Source organism: Vulpes lagopus, chromosome X (assembly GCF_018345385.1).
Source record: "Vulpes lagopus strain Blue_001 chromosome X, ASM1834538v1, whole genome shotgun sequence".
NCBI classification, from domain to species: domain Eukaryota; kingdom Metazoa; phylum Chordata; class Mammalia; order Carnivora; family Canidae; genus Vulpes; species Vulpes lagopus.
Window position 1 is genome coordinate 5375870 of NC_054848.1, and position 12426 is coordinate 5388295.

At 38.5% G+C, this 12426-nt stretch overlaps 1 pseudogene; it reads left to right on the plus strand.

The window, feature by feature from the left end:
* The first annotated feature begins 283 nt into the window (after window positions 1-283).
* On the plus strand, window positions 284-875 carry LOC121482769 (annotated as a pseudogene).
* The last annotated feature ends 11551 nt before the right edge of the window (window positions 876-12426 follow it).

Sequence of the window (12426 nt, forward strand, 5' to 3'; positions counted from 1 at the left end):
AAACAAAAAATTTGGAGTTAGAAAAACATATACCTTCTCAAGCACCGATTTCTTGGAAGATAATGCTTTGATCTGAAGACCAGCATTTCTGCTGTGAACTGAGAGCTCAAGTTTGCTATTCAAAGCCCAAATTTGACTCTGATCTTCCTGCCTTCTTGAGTGCTCATCCTTATGGGACAATAAACTTCAACCCAACGGCTGATTTCATGGTGACAGTCTACAAAAAAATAAAAAATGAGCTGCTGTGGACTGTGAGCCACCAGGGTCGGTGAAGGATCTCAAGATGGCCAGGTGAAAACTTGCTCTAAAAACTGGGTAGCTTTTGGGGAGATCATACCCTGAAACCAGAAGGCCATTGCCAATTCCCTGAAATCCTGGAATGAGACGCTAACCTCAAGGTTGGCTACTCTTCCTGAGAAACCACCTGCTATTGACTGGGCTTACTACAAGGCCAATGTGGCAAAGGCTGGCTTGGTAGATGACTTTGAGAAGAAATTTAGTGCCCTGAAGGTTCCTGTGCCAGAGGATAAATACACTGTCCAAGTGGATGCTGAGGAAAACGATGTGAAAAGCTATGCTGAATTTTTGTCTCTCTCAAAGGCCAGGATTGAAGAATATGAAAATGAGCTGGAAAAGATGAAGAACATAATTCCGTTTGATCACATGACCATTGAGGACCTGAATGAAGTTTTCCCAGAAACCAAATTAGACAAGAAGAAGTATCCCTATTGGCCTCACAAGCCAATCAAAAATTTATAAACTTGAGTTGGAGAGAAAGCCCTGGCCTTATAAACGGTGGAGAAAAGAGAGAAAGAAAGAAAAAGAAAGAAAGAAAGAAAGAAAGAAAGAAAGAAAGAAAGAAAGAAAGAAAGAAAGAAAGAAAGAAAGAAAGAAAGAAAGGAAGAAAGAAAGAGAGGGAAAGGGGAAGGAAGGAAGGAAGGAAGGAAAAGAAAGAAGAGAAAGAAAGAAAGAAAATGACCAGGAAGAAAAAATATACTAGATATTACTTCCAAAATTTTTTAAGATTTTATTTATTTGACAGAGAGAGAGGCAGAGAACGAGCACAAGCAGGGGGAGAGGCAGAGGGAGTGGGAGAAGCAGGCTCCCTGCAGAGCAGCGAGCCAGATGCGAGGCTTGATCCCAAGATCACGGGATCATGACCTGAGCCAAAGGCAGATGTTTAATGACTGAGCCACCCAGGCGCCCCCACCACCACCAAGTTTTTTAAAAGGTACGTTCATATGGTTGGAAATAAGAGTTCATATGTGAACAAGATGCTTTTGGACAGTGATTATCCAGAAAATGATGAAGCAGCCGGCACAGATATTTTTCTTGTACACCTGCCGCGTGCTGTCAAGGTTGAATCAAGAAACTGCCCTTATTGAAAATAATTTGATTTCTGTAACTTTATCTGAACTCAGAAAGAGAAGGAATTTATATGAGACTAAGTATGACCAAAGTTTTATAGAAGTCCTGGTTGAATCTCTTGAAACACTTTGGAAGTGTTAATACAACAAATCAAAATTCTGTTTTGTCTGTTTGGGGTTTGGTTTCCATTCTCTTTCCTTATGATTTTCTTATCTGCATAGAATCACCTAAGTCTAGGATGAGTCTCTTTTTTCCCTCTATCTTGTTTGAATTGCTGCTGAAGGAAAGTTTCATTTTTTAGAAAACTGAAGTGTTTTCCAGACGTTCTCATAATCCCAAGCTAGGTAAACTGATATAATTTATACTGATAGTGTAAACACTGGCCTTTTTTCCCCCCACATAGGCAGTGGGGGTTTTTTGGGTTTTCTTTTTTACCAAAGTTACAACTGATAGAAAACAGATATTTGGCTAAAATGGAAAAGAAAATTGTATGCATACCTGAATTCACGCTGATGTGTTTGTACAAAGTTTAACGGGAGGCCAAGGGGACAAGAGGAACTCTCTCCCCTGAGTTATCCTGGGGGAAAGTGGTATCGTGTGACTTGTAATACTCCTCGATGTCGTTGTGAGCTATTGCATACAGATGTCTGATGGAGCAAACAGACCACGAGAACGCCCACCTCTCATGAAGTCTCCACACAAGCCTTTTCAACTCGCTTGAGATTTATGGCTCCTGAATCCAAAGACAGGCACACAGACCTTATTCCTCTGGTTACTTATGTGAGGCAACGCCAAGTAAGCCATCTTGTTTGCAGGCACCAAAGGGTGCTGGGCTTTGAGCGTTTAAAGTGCTTACGTTTGCATTCGGGGGAAGTATGGAAAATCACTTATCAGTTGGTCTCCATCATCCAGGGTCCCCTAGGGGTGCTTCCAGCCAATGCATATGAGGAAACAGAACCCAGATAAACCTGCAGGCTGACGACAAAGTCCCTCCACTTGGGGTTTCTCAGCTCTTGATGCATTAGGAAATGTATATGGTCACCTGGAGGAACCACATTTTAGGGGTTTTAGAGTGATGTGTATCTCCTCATGGATAATTGCCTTGGGAATAAAACCATTCAGCTCTTCTGTTTTACCCAAGTGGGTACAATTAAGTGAAGAATTAAATATGTGGTTCTTCATTTCCCCATCTTAGCATTTATTCATACAAGAGATGAAAAAGTTTATCATGATCTAGAAACCCAAGATGCAAATAAGATCATGGATAAGTATCTCAAATTTTCAATGAGCACAATATGGAATAGGCAGGAGGTGTCACCACTGGTCCCTGTGGGAAACAAAGGTACCGTGAAATCCAGACCCAGTGGGAATTTAGCATCTTTGAACGTTCTTCCGATGTTCACCTTAAATGGCTTAGATTTCTGGGATAATGAATTTAGGCTAAGAGCCTACAGCCTGAATGTGGTAAAGCCACATCCATAATGATATATATATATATAATTATTATTATATATATTATTATAAGTTATATATATTTAAATTATAATTTAAATTTAATATTACATATTTATAATATATAATTATATATAATTAAAATTTAAATACATTATATATTATATATATAGTAATAATAATATATATAATTTGGCTGAATTAGAAAAGAAATATGTATATATATACATAATCTGCTACTTTCAAAATCTGGCCCTAGTTCCCAGAATGGAGCATGGGTTTGGGGCAGTGACCAGACTAGGATCAGGTGCAAAGGTCATGTGTCCTGAGACTGCCTTGTGTTATACTTTACGTAACATCGCGACCTGGGCAGCTGTCAGGCTCCAAGGCTGCATGGAGTCTCAGGCAGTGATGGAGATGACCTTCCGTGGGAGCAGCCACCACTTCACCTTCACAGGAGCACCCCACGCTTGACTATGTGTTTTCTAGAAACAGGCTTTAGTTCTAACTTGATGCCATGTGGATTCAAGAGATCACCAATAACTTGCTAGTGGGAGGGAGAACCATTTCCTCCTTGTTAGTCACCGAAACTGCACCTTGGGAACAGGGGAGATGGCTCTCCCTCCGCTGTCCTTGGAGGCTGCTGCATCGAGGAGCGCTCTTCCAGGTGCTGTTTTCCATCTCGAGGAGGCTCAGGTGCTGGCATTTCAACCGCCGAAGAAGAATATGGCCAGACTGCTCTAGCTCACGTCCCTCCGGTAAATCTCTGCTCGTTTACCATCTAACTCTCCGGGCTTGGTGGTGCCCCGGCCTGTGCTTCTTTCCAGGAGAGGAGGAGAAACCATTTGACACACAGCTTCAGGTACTATGGTGATTTGTCACTCAATACTTTGACGTCTCTTCTTTTCGATGCATGGGTAGAACCACTTACATTTTTTAAAAGTAAAATTAACATAGTGTTATATAGTTTCAGGTGTACAGTAGTGATTCGGCAATTCTGTATGTTACTCAGTGCTCATGGTGGTGTTATTTCAGTCCCCATCGCCTATATCCCCCATCCCCCACCCCGCTCTCCTCCAGTGACCATCAGTGTGTTCTCTAGAGCTAAGAGTCTGGGGGGTTTATGTCTTTTTTTCTTTGTTCATTTGTCTTGTTTCTGAAATTCACATATCTGTGAAATCAGATGGTATTTGTGTTTCTGTGATGACTTACGTCCCTGAACAGGATACCCTATAGATCCATCCCTGTCATTACAAATGGCAAGATTTCATTCCTTTTCATGCCTGAGTAATATTCCATTGTGTGTGTGTATACACACCACATACCTTCTTCAGCCATTCATCTGTGGATGGACGCTTCTAATACCCTCAAAACCCATTCAGAAATACACATCATGAACTTAGTCACCACTTACCTATGACGTTCAACCAATATTCTACCTCTACTCCATCACGGACAAGGGACTCGAAGGATACAGTCTCATCGATAATTGTCACTAAAGATTTCTGGCCTAAAATCTTCAGATATATATGTGAGGTTGATAGGATTTCTGAAAAATCTCTGATGGCCTTGAACTCTGTGAACAGTTTGAGCAAATTGTATACATATATTTAAAATTGGATTCTGTCACAGGAAGCTGTTTGGGTTAATCCTTTTTTTTCATTTTTCATTTAATAATATTACTTCTGAGAACATTTTACATCAAACTTGGAAAACCGTGGAATGAGGCTTATACCACATTATATTACAGTTTACCATATGTAAATAAACACACTGTAAAACGTGTATTATTAAAGTCAAATCGAGAAAAGCATGATCGTTTCCAGCTTTTACATTTGGCATTGGGCTTTGCAGAAATTTTGCAATGGGTGTTAGGAAGGTCAGGCATCCCGACATTATGCAGGCCCGAATAGTATACCCCCAAACAGCGTAAGAAGTCTACCATTAGGCGTGTCTCTGCTTAAACATGTTAAGTTTTACTGCACTTTGCATTGCAAGGCATTCTGCTGAAAGAGCATATAAACAGGTATTCTTGTTAAAGTTTACTGTGAGTTCTCATTGTTTCGCGTCTGCTTTCCGGCATCCTGGCTCATGTGCATCGGAGAACCTCCGGTTGTGTTTAATGACAGTAATATTTCTGAAGACTGTAGGCCAGTTCTTCAGTGGAATGCATGAGTTTGTCCAATGATTCCTCACGATTAGATCCAATTTATTTGTTGTGGGCAAGAACAGCACGTAAGGGATGGTGTGTCCCCTGCAGCGCCTCCTATCAGGGAGCGCCTGGTGTCCCTTTATCCAGTAATTGGTGATGTGAAACTGCATCACTTGATTAAAGGGACATCTCCTTGATTTTTTTTTCTCTGTAAAGTTGCTAGTTTTCCCTTTGCCATTCAGAGGAAGTGAGTTGTATAGGTAAGAAATCAGTGAGGCATTTTGACACTGTATATATTATCTTGTTCATCAAACTCACTTTGGCATCCATCAAAAAAAAAAATCTCACCATTTACAACGACCTTGAGGGTATTATGCTAAGTGAAATGTTAGAGAAAGACAATTATTACATGATTTCACTCATATGTGGAATTCAAGATACAAAACAGAAGAGCATAGGAGAAGGGAGGGAAAAAATAAGACAGGATGAAATTAGAGAGGAAGACAAGCCATAAGAAATGCTTAACTCTGGGGGGAACAAACTGAGGGTTGCTGGGGAGAGGGGGTGGATGCAGTAAGTGGGTGATGGGCATTAAGGAGGGCACGTGATGTAATGAACTCTGGGTGTCAGACACAACTGAAGAATCACTAAACTCTACCTCTCAAACACCAATAATACACTCCGTTAACTGAATTTAAATTTATTTTTAAAACTGACTTTGCCATCTAATTGCCATGGATGCCACTGTGATAGTTGTGAAATGGTGATTTTCTGACTTCATCTATTCAGCATTTATTAGTTGGCATTCTCTGTGGTTTCATCTGCCATCACTATGGGCTCGTGGATAACGCAAAGGCATTTAATTGCGGTGAGCCCCTGCGGTTTGGCACCCGTGCCCAGCAGTTCTTACGACTTTCTGATGCAACATTATCGTTCATTGTTTGTTAAATGTCAGAATGAAGGTAAAGATAAATCACGGTCTCCACTTATTAGTTTATTAAGAAAATGCATTCACTCACGTGATGACAGATACCGTTCTCTCCAATGAATGCCTCCAAGTATTTGTAGCATCCAAAAGTGATAACACGTAAATTATGCCTGCAAAACAAACTCAGCAATTAGGCTCTGTGAAGATTGAATTTAGTGAGGCAGAGACTGGTGTACGTAGTAACAGAATAATTATTTTTGTGAAAATCTGTAAATGCTTTAATGTCATAATGTAGCCTTTGGGCGCTAGTTGAGTGAGCGCCTAGTTTGCTATACCAACCTCTTCTTCAACACTGATGCCTCAGCTAATTTTGAATATAAGTCCAGTAGTTGAGACTACCCATTACCCTTTTTAATTCCACAATAGATAACGTACAGTAGACTGCTATGTAGGTTTACATGTACAATATACTGATTCAGGAACTCTGTACAGTGGGGCGCCTGGGTGACTCGGTTGATTAAGCGTCTGACCCTTGATTTCAGCTGAGGTCATGACCTCAGGGTCATGAGATCGAGCCCCACGGCTGGCTCTAAGCTGAGCATGAATCCTGCTCAGGTTTCTCTCTCTCCATCTCCCTCTGCCCTCCTTCCCACATGCTCTCTTTTGGAAAAAAAAAATTGTACATTAGTACTAATCATGATACGTGTATTAGTAATCCCCATCACCTCTTTCACCCATTCCCCTGCCCGTTCTCCTCTGGCAATTACCAGTGTGTTCTCTAGAGTTAAGAGTCTGGTATTTTATTCATTGCTTTTTTTTTTTCATTGTTCATTTGTTTTCTTTTTTAAACACCACATATGAATGCCATCATGTGGTATTTGCTCTGACTGACTTATCTCACTTAGCATTATATGCTCTAGCTCCATCCATGTTGTTACAAATGACAAGATTTCACTCTTTTATGTGACTGAATAATATTCCATTTTATATACCTACCACATCTGCTTTATCCATTCATCTACCAATTGACACTTGGGCTGCTTCCATATCTTTGCTATTATAAATAATGCTGCAGTACACATAAGGGTACATGTAGCTTTTTTAATGTGTTTTCATATTTTTGGGGTAAATACTGACTCATACAGTAATTACATTTTCAGTGTTTTGAGGAACCTCCATACTGTTCTCCACAGTGTCTACACCAGTTTGCATTCCCATCAACAGTGCACGAGGGTCCTTTTTTCTCCACGTCTTCTCCAACACTTGTTTCTTGTGCTGTTGATTTTAGTCATTCTGACAGATGTTAGGTGATATCTCATTGTGCTTTGATTTGTATTTCCCTGCTGATGAGTGACCTTAAGCATCCTTTCATGTGTCTGGTGGCCATCTGTGTATCTTCTTTGGAGAAATGTCTTCTGTTCATGTCTTCTGCCCATTTTTTAATTGGATTATTTGGTTTGGGGGTGTTAAGTTGTAGAAGCTCTATATATTTTGGATACCAAATTATATTGGAGAAGTAATTTGCAAACAGTTTCTTCCATTTAGTAAGTTGTCTTTTAGTTTTGTTGATGGTTTCTGTTGCCGTACAGAAGCTTTTTATTTTGCTGCTGTCCTAGTAGATTATTTTTGCTTTTGTGTCCCTTGCCTCGGGTGACATATCTAGAAAAATGTTGCTAGAGCTGACGTGAGAAATTTCTACCTTTGCTGTCTTCTAGGATTGTTATGGTTTCAGGTCTCACATTTAGCTATGAATCCATTTTGAGTTTATTTTTATATATGGTGTAAAAGAGAAGTCCTGTTTCATTTTTTGTATGTTTCAGTCCACTTTTCCCAACACCAGTTGCTGAAGAAACTGCCTTTTTCCCATTGCATATTCTTGACTCCTTTGTCAAAGATTAATTGAATATATAATTGTGGGTTTATTTCTGGCCTTTGTATTCTGTTCTACTGATCTATGTGTCTTTTTGTGACAGTAAATTACTGTCTTATTACAACTTTGTAATATATCTTGAAATCTGGGATTGTGAAACTTCAGTTTTATTCTTTTTCAATATTGCTTTGGCAATTCAAGGTCTTTTGTGGTTCCGTAGAGATTTTAGGATTACTTGTTTGCGTTCTGTGAAAAATGTTGGTATTTTGATAAGGATTGTATTAAATGTGTAGATCGCTCTGGGTAGCAGGGACATTTTAATAATATTTGTTCTTCTAATCCATGCACATGGGCTGTCTTTCCATTTGTGTCATTTTCAGTTTCTTTTGTCAGTGTTTTATAGTTTTGAGACTGACAGGTCTTTCACCTCTTTAGTTAAGTTTATTCCTAAGTATATTATTATTATTGCAATTTTAAATGGGATTGTTTTCTTAATTTCTCCTTCTCTTACTTCATTATTAGTGTATAGAAATGCAACAGATTTCTGTATGTTGATTTTGTATCCTGCAACCCTACTGAATTCCCTTATGAATTTTAGTAGTTTTTGTGGAATCTTGCTGGTCTTTTATATATATAGTATCTTGTCATCTGCAAATAGTGAAATTTTTACTTCGTCCCTACAATTTGCATGCTTTTGTCTCATTTTATTGTCTGATTGCTGTAGCTAGGACTTGCAGTACTATATTGAATAAAAGTGGTGAGACTGGACGTCCTTGTCTTGTTCCTGACCTTGTAGGAAAAGCTGTCAGTTTTTCATCTTTGAGTGGGATGTTAGGTATGCATTTTTCATAGATGGCCTTTATTATGTTGAGATATATTCCCTCTACACTTACTTTGTCTAGGGTTTTTATCATGAATAGATGTTGTACTTTATCAATGCTTTTTCTGCATCTGTTAAAATAATCATTATGATTTTTATACTTTCTCTTGTCCGTGTGATTTGTGATTGATTTGACTGATTTGTACTGAACCACCCTTACAACTCAGGAATAAATCCTACTTAATTGTAGTGAAAGATTTTTTTAATGTATTGTTGGATTTATTTTGCTAATTTTTTTAAAGGATTTTTGCATCTATGTTCATCAGATATTGATCTTAGTTCTTTTTTTGTAGTCGTTTTATCTGGTTTTGGTGTCAGGGTAATGCTCATAGAATGAATTTGGAAGTTTTCTTCCCTCTTCTGGTTTTTGGAATAGTTTGAGAAGAGTAGATATTAACTCTTCTTTAAGTTTTTGGTAGAATTCCCCTGTGAAGCTACCTGGTCCTGGACTTTTTTCAGAGTTTTTTTTATTACTGATTGAATTCATTGCTGGCAATTGGTCTGTTCAGATTTTTTGCTTCTTTGATTCAGTTTTGGGAAGTTATATGTTTCTAGAAATTTATGCATTTCTTCTATATGGACCAATTTTTTGGCATGTAAGTATTCATAATATTCTTTTATAACCCTTATATTTCTGTGGCATTGGTTATTATTTCTTCTCTCTCATTCCAATTTTGTTTATTTTAGTTCTTTCTCCCTCACTCTCTCTCTTTTTGGTGTATCTTATTAAAGATATATCAATTTCATTGATCTTTTCAAAGAATCAGCTTCCTGTTTTATTAATCTGTTCTATTGTGTTTTTAGTTCCTATTTCATTTATTCGTGATCTAAGCTTTAATATTTCCATCCTTCTATCGATTTGGGATTTTTTTTGTTCTTTTTCTAGCTCCTGTAGATGTAAAGTTAGGCTATTTATTTAGTATTTTTCTTTCTTCTTCAGGTAGGCCTGTTGTTATAAATTTCCCTCCCAGAGTAGCTTTTGCTGAATCCCAAATATTTTAGATCATTGTGTTTCATTTTCATTTGTCTCTTTGATTTCCTGGTTGACCCATTCATTGTTTAGTGGCATGTTATATAACCTCCATGTATTCGTGTTCTTTCCAGATTTCTTTCTTGTGGTTGATTTCTAGACTCACAGTGTTGTGGTCAGAAAAGATACATGGTACGACTTAAGTCTTTTTGAATTTGTTGAGACTTATTTTGTGACCTAATATGTGATCTCCTCTGGAGAATGCTCCGTGTGCACTTGAGAAGAATGTGTATACTGTTGTTTTAGGATAGAATGTTCTGAATATATCTGTTAGATCCATCTGATCCAGTGTCATGCAAAGCCACTGTTTCCTTGTTGATTTTCTGTTTGGGCGACCTATCCATGGATGTAAGTGAGGTGTTAAAGTCTTCGATCATTGTTGTATTTCTATTGATTGCTTCCTTTCTGTTAGTTATTAACTGTTTTATGTATTTCGTTGCTCCCTCATTGGTGCATAAATATTTATAATTGTTATACCTTGTTGGATTGCTCCCATTATGATTATGTAGTGTCCTTCTTTGTCTCTTGTTACAGTCCTTGATTTAAATCTATTTTGTCCATTATAAGTATTGCTCACCAGCTTTCATTTCACTTCTATTTGTATAATAAATACTTTTCCATCTCCTCATACTCAATCCGCAGGTGTCTTTAGGTCTGAAATGAGTCTCTTGTACAGCATTTTTAGGTCTTGTGTTTTTATCCTTCCTGTCACCCTGTGTCTTTTGATTGGAGAATTTAGTCCATTTACATTCGAAGTAATTTTTGATAAGTACCTATTGCCCTTTCTTGCTTGTTTTATGGTTGTTTTTGCAGTTTATCTCTGATCCTTTCTTCTCTTGTTGTTTTCTCTCATGCTTTGCTGGCTTTCTTTAGTGATAAACTTGGGTTCATTTCTCTCTCTCTCTCTCTCTCTCTCTCTCTCTCTCTCTCTCCCTCTGCATATCTGTTACTGGTTTTTGATTTGTGGTTACCATTAGGTTTGTATATGACATCTAACGCATATAGCAGCCTATATCAAGGTGATGGTCACTTCAATGTGAATCCATTCTAAAAGCACTACATTTTTACTCTTCTCCCCCCACATTTTAGGTATATGGAGTCATACACATTTTTTGGTGAATCATTTGGCTGATTTTTATATATACTTAATTTTATTGCTTTTGTGCTTCTTATTTTTCTTGCTCCTGCTTATGGTCTTCCTTTTCCACTCAGAAAGTCTCCTTTAATATTTCTTGTAAGGCTGGTTTAGTGGTGATGAATACCTTCTGTTTGTCTGAGAAACCCTTTATCTCTCCTTCTATTCTGAATAATAGCCTTGCCAGCTACAGTATTCTTGGTTGCAGGCTTTCCTTTCAGCTTGATTATATTATGCCAATTCCTTCTGGCCTGCAAAGTTTTGTTGGGGAAAAAAAATGATAGCTTTATGTGGTTTCCCTTGTATGTAACTGTTTTCTTTTTTGATGCTTTTAGAATTCTCTATCACTGCTTCTTGCCATTTTAATTACTGTGTATCTTGGTGTGGACCTCCTTCGGTTGGTTTTGCTGGAGACTAACTATGCCTCCTGGATCTGGATTTCTTTTTCTTCCCCAGATTCAGGACATGTTCAGCTGTTATTTCTTCAAATACATTTTCTGCACTCTTTTCTCTCTCTTCCTCTTCTGAGACCCCTCTAACAAGTGCTTCTATTCTCTATGATGTCTCTGAGTTCCTTTAATCTGTTTCATTTTTTTTTTCTCAACTGCTCAGTTTGATTGCTTTCTATCTCTGTCCTCCAAGTCACTGATCCATTCTTCTGCTTCCTCTACTATTTATTCTATCCAGCGATTTTTTATTTTTTATTTTTATTTTTTTGAAGATTTCACTTATTTATTTACTCATGAGAGACACAGAGAGAGAAGCAGAGACACAGGCAGAGGGAGAAGCAGGCTCCTCACAAGGAGCCTGATGCGAGACTCAGTCCCCAGACCAGGATCATGCCCTGAGCCAAAGGCAGACCCCCAACCACTGAGCCACCCAGATGTCCCACATCCAGCGATTTTTAAAATTCCAGTTACTGAATTCTTCATCTCAATTTGAAAATTGTTCTTTTTTTATGTTTTCCATCTCTTTAAGGGTGCCACTGAGGTCCCCCACTCTTTTCTCAAGTCCAGTATCTTTATGATCATGACTTTAAATTCTGTATCAGATATATTACATATTATATATTGCTGTTCATTTATCTCTCTTGCTATGATTATTGTCTTGTTCTTTCATTTGGGACATATTCCTCCATGTCCTCATTTTCTGTGACTCTCTGGGTCTGTTTCTGTGAGTTAGGAAAGTCAACTACATCTCCTGCTCTTGAAAGTAGTGACTTAATAAAGAAGAGGTCCTATAGTGCCCTATAGTGCAGTGTCCCCTGTTCATGAGCCACTGGCACTTGATGGTGACTCCTATGTGTGTTGTGTGTTACATGCACCCTATTGAGACTCATTAGCCTTTGGCCAGTCATGTGCAAAGGCTCCTTTTACCTGTGGAGGGCAGGATTTCATACCTGTATTGTTAGTAGGACAGCCTGAGGCTGCCTTGGGCTTGAGTTGAGTCAGACTAGTCATTTTCTAGAGCTGCATTTGCACCAAACTGTAGGACACCCTCCGTGTTTGTCCCCTGAGAACCTTTTATTTGTGGCCAGAGACTGCAATCAGACCAGATTTCCGCATTCAACCCAATGCTGTGGCTGCTGTCAGACTGCTATGTGTGGTTATC